We start from the raw sequence: 13,341 nt of genomic DNA on the forward strand, positions 1-13,341 counted from the left end.
CAGCCCTCCCCAGCCACCCTCCCAGCACGACGCCTTGGGTAGAAGCAATGCTCACACCAGGACCAGGACACCTGCTCGCATCCCTGTCCCCCTCAGCTGCCAGGGTGATGGTGATGCTTGCACTGGCTGGGCGGTGGGGAGACAGCATGCTGCATTGCTAATAACCGAACAACATACTAATCTGCTGCGCACTCCCATCCAACATTTATGAGCATGAATCATTTACTCCCTTTAATTTTTCAAGGCGCGACAATACCTTGGGGTGGAGACTGCTGCCCACCTTGTTTGCTGGGGGTCCCCTTGCTACCCCCGCCCATCCAGCCCCAGCTGCAGCAGGTAGGATGGGGCACCAGTGGGACACACAGACCTCTGTGTCCCCGCCATCCCGGGTGCAGGAGCTGGGGATGGAATTGACTCATTCCCAGCTGGAAAACACTCAGGTGGATCCAAACTGGGCGCCCACACCATCCAGTGAGGGAGGAAGAGGTGCCCACCCTGCATTCGGTGCTGGCAGACACACTGTTACCAACAGTGGACTAGTCAATTCAACCGCTTTTAAGCCACCGATGGGCTAATTACCAAACAAAGCCCCAACTTTATGCCTCAGCCCGGTGGCAGCTCCCGCGCCAGAGCATCCTTCCCCTCCACCCATCCCCTCCGTGCCGGTGGAGCTCCCGGCTCGCCCTGCCAGCCTGGATTGTGATTGCTTGTCATTCAAACCCAAAGCAAACCGCTCATTTGTAATCCAGCAGCCACCTGAGCAAACCGCCTTCTCCTTCCAAGCTCGCAGGCACTGGAGCACAAAGATCATTTTTCTATTGTTAAAATTGTATAAGCTGGGCTTTTTATAGCGTCTCGTACACAAACCTACTTTCTCGGCGCCGCTTTTCCAGCAGAGGAGGAATTTGGGGGCTTTTCTTCAGCTTTCTGTAAAAACACTTAGCTTCAGGGTGCTTTAAAATAATAATAATAAAGTGGGGAAGAGAGGAGGGAGGCAGCAAGCAGACGGCAAGTGGCACTGCCTGTGTATTGCAGCAGGACAGCATTGTGCCTGTGGAACTCACCAGCGTGGCACTGGGGTGGCACGGGGAGCCCTGCTGGGGGGGTCTGTAAGGATGCAGAGTGATACTGGGGTGCTCCACGGCATCAGCCCTTCCTGACCCTCCCCACTTCCCACACCCTTTGGACTTTGCATGGGAGAGGAAGGGAGAGGGCACAGCCCACTGGCACGGCTCTGCTGCTGGGCGATGAGGATGCCTGGACCTGCTCGAGCTGCTCTGAAGAGCTTCATCTGCCCTGAGATGGCACCAAGCAAAGGGTGCAGAGCAAAAAGCTCTCTCCGTCACCTCTCCATCACCCATGGCTGCCCCACCATGCATGCCCAACCTGTGCCAGCAGGGAGGAACTGGAAGCCGGGACCAAACTGTTGTGCCCTCAGCCAGGAGGGCGACATCACCAGCATCCTGCTAAAAAGAGGAGAAAATGGCTAAAAATGGGGGAGCTGAACATCCCCACAAGCAGCGTTGTCTCAGTGGGGTCAGGGCAGCATCACCCCTGCTCCCCCCATCCCCACAATACCCATTGGTGATGGCAAACCCACCGCCAACCACTCTCCCTCTGCCCGCAAAGCCCTTGGTGGCCGGTGGCAAGCTCTGCCTCCACATTATATATCGACATACTATTAATTTCTATTTTTTTTCCCCGGTCCGTCTCCCTCTGCAACATCCATGGGCTCAAGGTGAGGCACGGCAGCGGCGCGGGATTGCCGCCGTGTGATAAATTACATTTGCGCGCCGGGTCCTTTTCATGGCTGGTGACTTTCCAGCAAAGCAATTATCACTGTAGAATGCGTAATAGCCTAATTAATTACTATTGTCAGGCTGGCCTCTGTGCCATGATTATACCTTCCAAAGCCAACTTTTCAAACATTTGGAAGCAGAAATATTATTATAATTGACTGACAAAATGGTAAAACTCCCCCGGCACAGCCGGTCCTCCTCCCGGCACGGCGGTGAGGACCCACTGTCTGAACGTCTCCTCTCCAAAGGCACAGGATTTGCATTGCACCGGCGGTGAGTTTATTCTTATATCCATGAGATCAAGTGCAGGATAAGTAGTGGGTTATTTCCATCTAAATACTGGTGGCAGTAAACCACAAATGAGCTCTTTTTCAGCGGAGAGGAACAGCTGTCGGGGGAGAAAGCAGCAGCAGAGACCCCAAATGTTGAAGAAAACTGATGAAAAAATTCATTCAAGCCTTCGCTATTTTCCTAGCTTTTTTTTTTTTTTTTTTTTTTTTTTTTTTTTTGCTGACGTGTAAAGAAGTCAGGGAAAGCGGGAGGGTGGTGGAGGAGTGAGGGGGGAGAGCCTAGGAGGGAGCCAGCGTCCCAGAGGAGAGCTCTGGGTGATGGGGGCTGGACTCCCCACGTAGCACCAGCCGCCTGCCAGGGAGCCCCCACCTCCTGCCAGGGTCCCTTTGCTGTCTTCCTGAGTGACTCCTTAAACCTGTCACACGTGCGCAGACCCATCGTGCAAGCACAGACCCATCATGCACACACAGAGACCCGTTGCACATGGACAAACCTGTTGCACTCTCACTGCACACACACACAGACCCATTGTACACCCACAAACCTACCACACAAACCCACCACACACACCCACAGACCCACTGCACACCCACGGACCCACTGCACACCCACAGACCCATCACACACACCCACTGTACACTCCTGCAAACCCATGGTGCACATGCACAAACCTGCTGCACACATGCAGGCAGACCCACTGCAGACCCACAGATCCATCACATCCCCACTGCAGACCCACAGACCCCTTGCACACCCACACAAACCCACTGCACACACACTCACAGACCCAACGCACGCGCACGCAGACCCGTTGCACACACAAACCCATCATGCACACACACGACCCGTTGCACACAGCTGCACAAGCCCATTGCACACATGCCCAAACCTACCAGACATGCACAGACCCACTTCACACACATGCAAACGCATTGCACACACCCACAGACCCACTGCACATGCACAGACCCATCGTGCACCCAGACCCATTGCACTCACACGCACAAGCCCACTGCAGATGCACAGACGCACGTTGCACACCCACAAACCCATTGCACAAACATGCACAAGCCCACTGCAGACGCACAGACGCATTGCACAGATGCACACTCATTGCACACCCACAAACCCATTGCACACTCACACAGACGCATCACACATACACAGACCCATCATACACCCACAAACCCGTTGCACACATGCACAGACCCACTGCACGTCTACAAACCTGTTGCACATGCATCCACAAGCCCACTGCATGCCCACAAATGCGTTGCACACCCACATAGACCCATCACACATGCACAGACCCATCACAGACATGTGCAGACCCACTGCACCCGGACAGACCCACCACACACCCACACGAGACCCATCGCACAGCCACACAGACCCACTGCACGCCCACAGACCCATTGCATACCCACACAGACCCACTACACACCCACACAGACCCATTGCATGTGGACACAGACCCATTGCACACCCACACAGACCCACTGCATGTGGACATAGATCCATCACAGACATGCGCAGACCCACTGCACCCACACAGACCCACCACACACCCACAGACCCATCGCACAGCCACACAGACCCATTGCACACCCACACAGACCCACAGCACACCCACAGACCCACCACACAGCCACAGACCCACTGCACATGGACACAGACCCCACACACCCCCACACAGACCCCCCCCACACACACACAGACCCATTGCACACCCACACAGACCCACCACACACTCACACAGACCCACTGCACACCCACAGACCCACTGCACCCGCACAGACCCACCACACACCCGCACAGACCCATCTCACCCACACAGACCCATTGCACATTGTACAGACCCATCGCACGTGGGCAGACCCTATCCCATGTCCCCCAGCTCCTTCCACGGCACCCCCCGCCCATTCCTCCGACGGCAGAAGCAGCTCGCAACGTTTTCACAAGGCCAAAAAGCAATTCATGTCAAAAAGATCAATAATATAAAAATAAAGCCTGAGAATTCTAGTTAAAGGGAACATCATAGAAATATGTTGTTCACGTTCATGATTCAGAGATTAAAAAAAATAAAAAGAATCAATATAAGTTCTTCAGATGATGTTATTTCTAATGAGAAATATACCAAGACTGCTGCAAATAACTGCTTAACAGAGAAAAAAAATGCATTAATAATTTACTTTATAAAGCATAGGATCCTGAACGCAAGAAAATTGCTGCTGGTTCTTAATTTTGTTGTAATACTTCCTGACAAGTTCAATGACGCCCTGGCAAAGTTCCTGAGAGCGCAGTCAGAGAACGTTCAGCTCATTAGGTTATTTTTTCCCCCCTTTTTTCCGTAGCATCCCAGCCCGGCTGGCTCTGGGAGAAGGTGCCCGAGCTCTTCCCCTTCTTTGCACCACAGGATTTCTTGGGCTGAGCCCCCAGATCAGCGCCAGCCCTGCCAGCCCCTGCCAGCTACGAGCATCCTCCTGCCTCCTCTCGACACCGGTCCCCAGGTGAGCTACAGCCTCCAGCCACAACGCAGCATGCCAGGAAAATATTCCAAGCTGATTTTCCCATCCTCACCAACAGAATTTAATCCACCTTTTTTCTCCCGGCTGGTTTAGTTGGGGTTTTTTTCTTATGTTTTTTCCTTTATTTTTTCTTAGTTTATTTTCTTAGTGCATTTGCTGACAGTTGGCAACTCCAAACCATCTGCTACCGATGTGCACACTGAAACGAAAGGCTTCAGCATTGAACCCAGCACGGCTTGAAGGAGCAGGCTCATTTCTGACCGTTGGCATGAGATGCCACCCTGGCAGGCTAATTCCCAGCACGGCTGGATTTCTTGCAAGCCCATCAAATTATTTCCCTGCAAAATTATTGCCCTGCAAAAAATATGCAAAATTCCCTGGGTGGCTGGTGGCAGCAGTCCAGGTTGGCAGAGGAGACGGGCAGGGATGCACAGGGCTCTGCATCCCTGGCATAGATGAAGCAGGGCGATGAGGGGTTGCCGCTGGTCCCTGGGTTCAGGATGGCTGGGATGGAGCTGGGATGGAGCCGGGATGGAGCCAGGATGGAGCTGGGATGGAGCCAGGCTGGCCCCAGCACGCGGGCGCACCCCGAGCATCACCAAGTTTCACCTCCCATTTAGCAGAACAAAACTTTTAATTTAGATGTTTTCATCTATCTATCAGACTAAAAAAAATAAGTTTAAAATAATGACTGTAATAAATGAAGGTAATTAATTGTAGTTTGTTCCTTTACTGTCTAGTCAGCTTAATTTTACCTTTTCATCTAATAATGAGAAAATAATTTTTGTGCTCTGAGGGTTAATGATATGTAACTGCAAGAGCTGCTAATTGCATGTTGCAAACTATTCATCAAAATCCCCATCTGCGCTACTTGATTATGTTTGCTAAATTATTGCTTTGAATTATCTTTCATAAAGCAACTTTTGTAATTAGCAGGGCTTTCGCTTTGCTCTTTTCTCCGTCGCAAGGATATTCAAACTTTGTCCGTCTCAAGCTGTTGCCATTAAACTGCGGTGGCGGGCAGCTTTTGGTGAGAGAAAGAAACTGCCCTTTAGCTAATCAGGGGGAGAGCGGGGGGGAAATAAAAGCTGGGCTTATTCTCTGCAGTTACAATTTATTCTCCTGGCCCTGTTTCTCCTTCCTCGAGGAAAAAATTATATAGGAAGGATGCAGGAGCCTAAATGTATATGAGATGCATTTGGGAATGGCAGAGAGAAATGGCCCGAAAAGCCCATCCGTCCCCATCCAGGTTAATATTTCAAAATGAATTTTTTTTTTTGCCTTCCCATTTACAAGAAGGAGCGGAGGGGGAACGCTCGCCATTCATCACCGCGCTTTTATGGGCTCCTTCCCGTGACGCAGATGATGTAGCACTCTGCTCTCCCTGGTTAATATTCATGGGGAGGGCTGAAAAGTGTGCTTTGTGGAGAAAAAAATATATTAAGGAAGTATTTTTAAAAATTTGAGAAAAGAGGGGGAAAGGGAGAAGGGGGGGAAAAGAGGGAAAAGAGAGGGAAGAAGGGAAAGGGAAAAGTATTTTAAAAAGGGGGGAAAAGAGAGGGAAAAGGAGGGGGAGGGAAAGAAAGAAAAAGAGAGAAAAAAGAGAAAAAGAGGGGGGGAAGAGCCCCCAGGGCCCTGTGCGCCTGGCCGCAGGAGAAGCGGCAGCACTCTGGTGTCCATCCCACTCTGCCTGGCACTGAGGCAGCTCAGAAACCCATCCTCAGGGGAGCAAAATCCACCTTTTAGGATAAAAACTCCCAAAACCTCCTGTGGAAAAAATACCCGGGGGGGAGGGAGGTGGCAGAGCCAAGGAAGCAGCTGCTGCCAAGCCAGGAATCGCATCCTGCTCTCCCTTACACCCCCATAAATCCAGTGCCACTTGGGCAGAGGAACAGACTGGGGCTCCCCAAAGGACATAGCTCATATTCTCATAGCGGATCTAATGAAGACTATCGGAAAAAATGCAGTATTTAAAAGACTGAAAATGTATTCCTATTGTTATCACTCTCTTTTATGTGTTTATGCATAGTGCATCGGAATGAATCAATACTGGATTGCCCTATAAATAAATGAGCATATCAGTAAACCCAGTAATAAAATGAAGTGATGAAAAATATGGAAATCAGTCGCATTTGTGTAAATCCACTTATTGTTTACTTTAATATTTTCTTATGCAGTTCCGTAGCTCCAAAGAGACAGATTTAAAATCAGGTAATGCTCAGCAGATGACAGATCCTAATGTGTCGCTGCTGGCAAGCTCAGAGTACCAGCAGCTCTCCAGGGGTTTCCATCGAAGCACATTAGAGGAGCAGAGAAAGCAGCCCCCAAAGAGAGAGCATTAAAAAGCCGGGGAGAAGAAGAGGTATCCTAAAGTGCAACGCATCTCTCAATGGCATCAGGGACCACAGCCAAGGCATCCACAAAGGCTCCGGGAATGTGGTAGGGGCACAGGGCTGGGGAGCACCCGGGGCAGGCTGGAGGATGAAGTGAGATGCCTTCTGCAGCAAGATGGTCAGTTGGGAACGTGTCGTCACAGCCTGGTGCTCAGCTCCTCCTCAGATCGCCCATTGCAACCTCATCTGGTGCATCCTGGCCACGGTGTGGCATCTCCTGGCCATGCTGTGGCTTCTCCTGGTCACACCACCACACCTCCTGGGCACATCATGGCAGCATCTCCTGGCCATGCCATGGCACCTCCTGGCCACATCGTGGCATCTCCGGGCCATGCATGGTATCTTCCAGTCACATCACGGCATCTCTTGGTCACACCATGGCACCTCCTAGTCACATCATGGCAGCATCTCCTGGCCACATTGTGGCATCTCTGGGCCATGCATGGTATCTTCCAGTCACATCGTGGCATCTCTTGGTCACACCATGGCACCTCCTAGTCACATCATGGCAGCATCTCCTGGCCATGCTATGGCACCTCCTGGTCATATTGTAGCACCTCCTGGTCACATTGTGGCACCTCCTGGTCATATTGTGGCATCTCCTGGCCATGCTATGGCACCTCCTGGTCACATTGTGGCACCTCCCGGCCACACCATGGCACCTCCTGGCCATGCTATGGCACCTCCTGGCCACACCATGGCACCTCCTGGCCACATTGTGGCACCTCCTGGCCACATTGTGGCACCTCCTGGCCACACCACGCCACTTCACAGCAGTGATGGCTCCTTCCCCAGCCTGGAAGCTCTCCAGACAGGGCCACCATCCCTGGTGTCCTGCAGGGGACATCAGGGAGCTCACTGGCACAAGGGCCCTGCCTGTACCCCTGCCCAAACGTGGCACAAGGGCCACCCAGGACCAGCTGGGGAGGGAAAGCAAATGGATTTTATCGGCTATAGAACCCCCTCAGGGGTTGGGGACAGTGACTCTGTGCCTCGGCCACACCAAGCTGGGTCCACTTTGTCCCTGCCAGGGCTCTCCCCTTCCCCTTGCAACCCCACAAGAGCCGACGGGGTGGGAAGGGGCTGGGATCATGCCTGGGACCATGGGGGCGATGGCAGATCCCACCTGCTTCCCTGCCCACCTCTCCTTCGAGCATCCCCCTATAACGCTGCCAGTTTTTCCTCCCACCCAGGCAAGCAGAAAACACCCCTCCCCACATGGCCTCTGAGGAAGCTATTTTAGAGTTGCTCTTTTTTTTTCCCTTCTCATCTTTTTTTACATTTTCTTTTTTTAAAAAAAAAAACAACCAACAACACATCTCCCCCCATCTGGGCTGTGAGCTGGGTGCCAGCATCTCGGCGCCGAATGCTCAATGTTTGCTTTTTATAAACGCCTTCAAACCCAAAGTTTCCTGCCGCGCTGCCAGGATGCATCCAGGCGGATGCTGCATCCCCCTGTGCAGCCCCCATCCCCACCCCAGGACCCAGCCCTGCCCATTCAAAGGAGCTACCGCAGGCAGTGAGAGCCAGAAATCCCCACACCCCCAGGTTAGGGGCTCTAATTTGTCTTTGTGGCTAATTAGCTTCCCTTCTTGTTAGTCACTTACATCTATATGGTTCTCAAAAATCTAGTTGCCAGGGAGGGAAATCCGCCGTCCTGCCGAGTTAATTCTCTAACAGCAAATCTCCTGTACCTCAGGTAACATTTTTCTTAAATTCCCGGCTGAGTTCAATTAAATGTTTATGAGACTGTGTGCCTTCCCCCCACCACGCTGCCAGCACCAAAGCGACAGAATTAAGCTCCTTCTGGAACAAAACAAAAGGAGACAGGGGAAAAAAAACCAAAGAGGGGAAAGAAAAATAAAATAAAGGTGGTTTAGGAGGGCTGGGTTTTAAGGTTGCAAAATATAATTCCCCCGGACTGATTCTGCTCTGCGTCGCGCAGCCACGGTGCGTTGGTAATATCGACAAGGGGGTTTATATGAATAATTGAAGAAATTCTGTATTCCCCGCAAAAGAAAAGGCAAGCCGAGAGGGTTGTTGAGATAATCAGGAGCTCGCTAATCAATATTCTCAGCCCCAGCCTCCTCCTTGCTTCTCCAAAAGGAGCAGTGCCATAAGCTCATCAGTAACTGTAAAAAAAACATCACACTCCGAGTGTCAAAATAGTCAAGCGCAGCATATTGTATTGCCAGATTTCCCTCCCGGTCCACCCTGGTGCCAGATTACATCCATCAGCGGGGAGAGAAGCCGTCCAACGATGACTTACTTACGCTTAAGTGTTCATAAATAAGGTTTTTAAGATATAGATGGCTTTTTAATTTTGGTGGAATGGGGGAAAAAAAAAAAAAAAATGATGGGGTTGATGTGATGCAAAGCGACCTGTCGGGTGCTCTCCGGTAAATCCTGCAGCCCGGCCGTGCCTGGGGACACCCCGGTCCCGATCTGGCTTGTATCGCAGTGAAAACAGCCAGAAAAAATTTACGCTGGCACCATAAACTGTGGCAAAGCCTTTGTCTGATGGGGAGATGGGGTGAGAGAACGTATCCCTGCCATGAAAACCTCATTAGACAGACTCTAATTACTGCCCTGCAGTCGGCGGGAAGGGACAGAAACCATAAAACCTGAGCTGGGGAGGAGGCTATTAATTGCTTTTTGATAAATTGGGGGCTGAGGTGCTGGTGGCAGAGGTCAGGAGGTGTCTGCATGGGGCTCAGCTGTGCCCTGAGCTCCGGCCACCACCAATGCACGTCCCACCCCCACCTTGCCCACCCTGAGCATCCCCACCCAGCTCCCAAAACGGGCACTTTGGGGGCAAACTGGGTTTGCAATGGGAAGAACCACCTGTGCCAGTATCAGCAGCTGGTTCCAGCTGCAGGACCTGTGGTTTGCTCCGTCTTCATGTCCCACCAAAATCTCAGGACGGTAACAGCCACACTTGGCGTGAAGCCAGCCTCGCACCCCGGCACTGCAGGGATTTAAGCTGTGACAGCCTGAATCACAGGGAACTAGCTCCTTCTGCCCTGGCATCACCAAAAAACCAGCCGGCCATGTCACGGTGGGACACGGGGCAGGATGACAGCCAGCACAGGGTGGCCACCACCACCATCCCCTGCTAGATGGGCCACGGGGCAAGCGGGGTGACCCTGGCCATCAATCAGCCCCTATGCCTTATGTAAATCCGCAATGCTAGAGATGTATGGAGCCAATTACCAGGGGTCACTGCCGCGTGTAAAATCCAGACAACGAAGCTCCCAGTCTGAAATGAATTTGCGCAAGATTGCAAGCTTACTGCCTTTTATTGGACAAAATAAATATTTCACTGTTATATAAAAAAATATTGGCGAGAAAGCAGATAAACCCAAGTCCTGTGTGTATACAGAGAAGCAGGGAGTGAAAAATGGCTGTCAGCATCTTTTTAACAGCCTTTGGTGCGGTACAGGAACACGGGTTGCGGAGGGGGTTTGATGATGGCAGTGGCACAGGGACACCAGGGGACCTCAGGGACCCCCATCCCAGACCCACTGAGGCTACACTGCGAATGGGAGTGATGCTGGCAGCGTGGTCCAAGGGGTTGTGTCTTGACCCAGCTGTGATAGAGAGCAACACATGGGATGCAGAAGGGGATGGGAAACCTTGGAGGCTCAGCACCATTCCCAAGAAGAAGATGCTGACCCCAAGCACCAGGCTGAGCCTGTGCCCACCACAGAGGAAGCCCAGGAGGATAGGGTCAGGAATGGCCTCGCCATACAGATCAATTCCAAATGCATTTTCCTAACAGTTTTCCCCAGCTTGTCCTTCTGGGATCATATCTGTCCTCATCTGCAGACCCCCGTGTCCACACAGGACATCCTTATTTCATGCTCACCAATATATCAACCCTTCCCTGTGACAATAAAGCAGGAGAAAAGAAAAAATAAAAAGCCTATAGGAATCAATACCTCTTTCTCTCTCTCTCTCCCTATATTTTATTAAAAACTTTAGCATCAATATTAATGTTTAAATCCTCACCAAGCTGAGTTTAATTACCTGTAAACTGCATACACAGCTACGCGGACTTTGCTCCTCGCCGCAGTAAATACAAGCAAGGAGGAGCAGTGCCCACATCTCCGAGCATCACCTTCCCACCCCTGCCGGCACAGCCATGTCCAGCCCCCTGGTCCCTCAGCATCACTCGCCAGGCAGGGAGGGGACTGGGGTGATGGAGCCAGAGCCATGACCTGCTCTGGGCAGGGATAGAGCTGTAAGGAGAAGGGGGAGAGAAGGGAAAAATTGGGATCTGGAAAGAAAATGATGCATAGATATAAAATATCTGGGGCTCTTGCAGCCGAAAGGGATCTGCTCTCAGCCACGACCGTGAATCGTAACATTTGGGAGGGGGGAAGGAGGGAGAGGCATTTGAATGGAGTCCATTAGCGGCTGAGGATGAATAACTGGCAGGCAGGAGGAACTGCTCCCAAGCTGCCAGCGAGGTCAGGCGGCTGGCACGAAAGGCCCGGAGCTGCCGGAGAAACCAAGCGGGGCTGGGACCGGACCCCATGTAACCCACCCAGCAGCCACCTCCTCCCTTTGCTCGCTGTGCCAGAAAAGAGAAATCCGGGCTCGCCGTGCCTTCCCAGCCGCTGCGGCTGTGCCGTGCTCGCACACCTGCAGCCGCATCCTTGGACCGATCCCTGCTCGGTCCCCACTGCTGCCACTGCTCACCCCAGGGACCATCCCAGGGCCACCGTGGTCCACGGTCCCGCAGCGCAGAGATACTGAGCTGCAAGGTCTCGGCATCGCAAATGGAATCGGGGTTTACAGCACGTTATCAAAAGAGCCGTAATGGGATCTTGCAGAGGGCAGAGATTTGAGACACACATCAGATTTCCATTCCTGGCGAGACAGGAAAAGGCTGTTTTTTAAAAAACACACATATATCAAGGGACGCTATCTGATGTGTCGTGCTGGCAGCTGCTCGCAGGCAGCTCCACCACCCCGGTGTTTTGCCATCCCACTCCTTACTGGAGGCCAAAGAGGGGCTGATGGAGGGGGCCAGCCTGGTCCTGCCCTCCCGGACCCCACATCCCTGCAAACTCCCTGGCAAATCCCTGCCCCCCCTCCGCCTCTCCTACATCCCACAGCCTCAGCTCCTCCCGGCCAGCTTCCTTAAGGCTCCTTCCTTATTACATCTATTACAGCAGCTTCCCAAGGCCAGGGCTGGGAGGGCGATGGTAGCATTCGAGGACTACACTTTCAGAATAATATTCATTACCATATTCATTCAGTGTTTATCTCGCAGATGTACGGATCCGTTACAATGGAGAAAAAAGAGAACTCAGAATTTGTTCTCAAAAGATATTCAAATTAGTTAATCAAGAGTCCTTTTATCACGTGTCTCATGTACCAGCAGCAACTATCCATCGAGATAAATGATCAGCTGCTAATAACTGATTACATTGCAGCAAGTGTTTTCTTATCCCTATTACCACCATGTTTAAAGACACTTTATAAATTTCTAATTATTGTAAATTGTTTCTCCTTTTGAAAACATCTTCCCATAGTCATCAGCTGTCAATTTCCCCTGAAAATCTCTCTCTGAAATGAGCTCATAGCAAGATACTCAGAGAAAACCCTTCCAGGCTCCCAGCCGGTGGGATGCAGCCCAGCCACCTCCACCCCGGTGCAGTGGGGGACCAGGATGCTCCTCCAGCCCTTTACAAATGGACCAGACTTGAAAGAAAAATAAAAACATCTGTAAGTTGGATCAATCCTGAATGATGCTGCCTTTACCTGCCGCACGAATGGGCCATCGCCCTGGATGGATTCGCTCTCCAGTGAACCACAAAGAAATAAATAAGCCAGCAGTATATAATAGGGCTCTTGACAAGTGCAAGGCACCCGCTCCTACAGACACTGGCATCTGAGGGGAGATCTGGGCTTGGGAGAGCCCTAAATAAGATCCCGCTTGCTCTCTGCGTATTTTACAGATGAAAGCTGAAATAGTTCAGAGGGTTTGAAGCCAACCAGGACTTTAAATCCAGCAGCCGGCCTCGAGCCGCTGTTCCAGCTGATTTCTGGGCTCCATTCATTATTGCAATCAATCAGCTTAAAAAAAAAAAACAAACTAACAAAAACCCACCACAAAAACAACAATAAACCGCTCTCTAAACTCTCTTAGACACTTTAATGGAAAAGCTATCTCCTTCCACCTTCCCTGGCCGTGACCGCAGGGCTGGAGCTGCAATCCTGGGCCAGGCTGCAGCTGGAGGGTCCGTGCTATGCTGGGGACCACGATGGCATGGGCAGAGTATCCATGTGCTCCTGGAAGGGACCCAGGATGCAATGAGC

General features: G+C 51.7%; 1 protein-coding gene across 11 annotated transcripts in view; it reads right to left on the minus strand.

The window, feature by feature from the left end:
* The window catches only part of CUX2 (cut like homeobox 2), a 69,011-nt gene that overhangs the window by 19,569 nt on the left and 36,101 nt on the right, over window positions 1-13,341 (minus strand). The window lies entirely within an intron of this gene.

Source organism: Falco cherrug, chromosome 1 (assembly GCF_023634085.1).
Source record: "Falco cherrug isolate bFalChe1 chromosome 1, bFalChe1.pri, whole genome shotgun sequence".
Taxonomy (NCBI): domain Eukaryota; kingdom Metazoa; phylum Chordata; class Aves; order Falconiformes; family Falconidae; genus Falco; species Falco cherrug.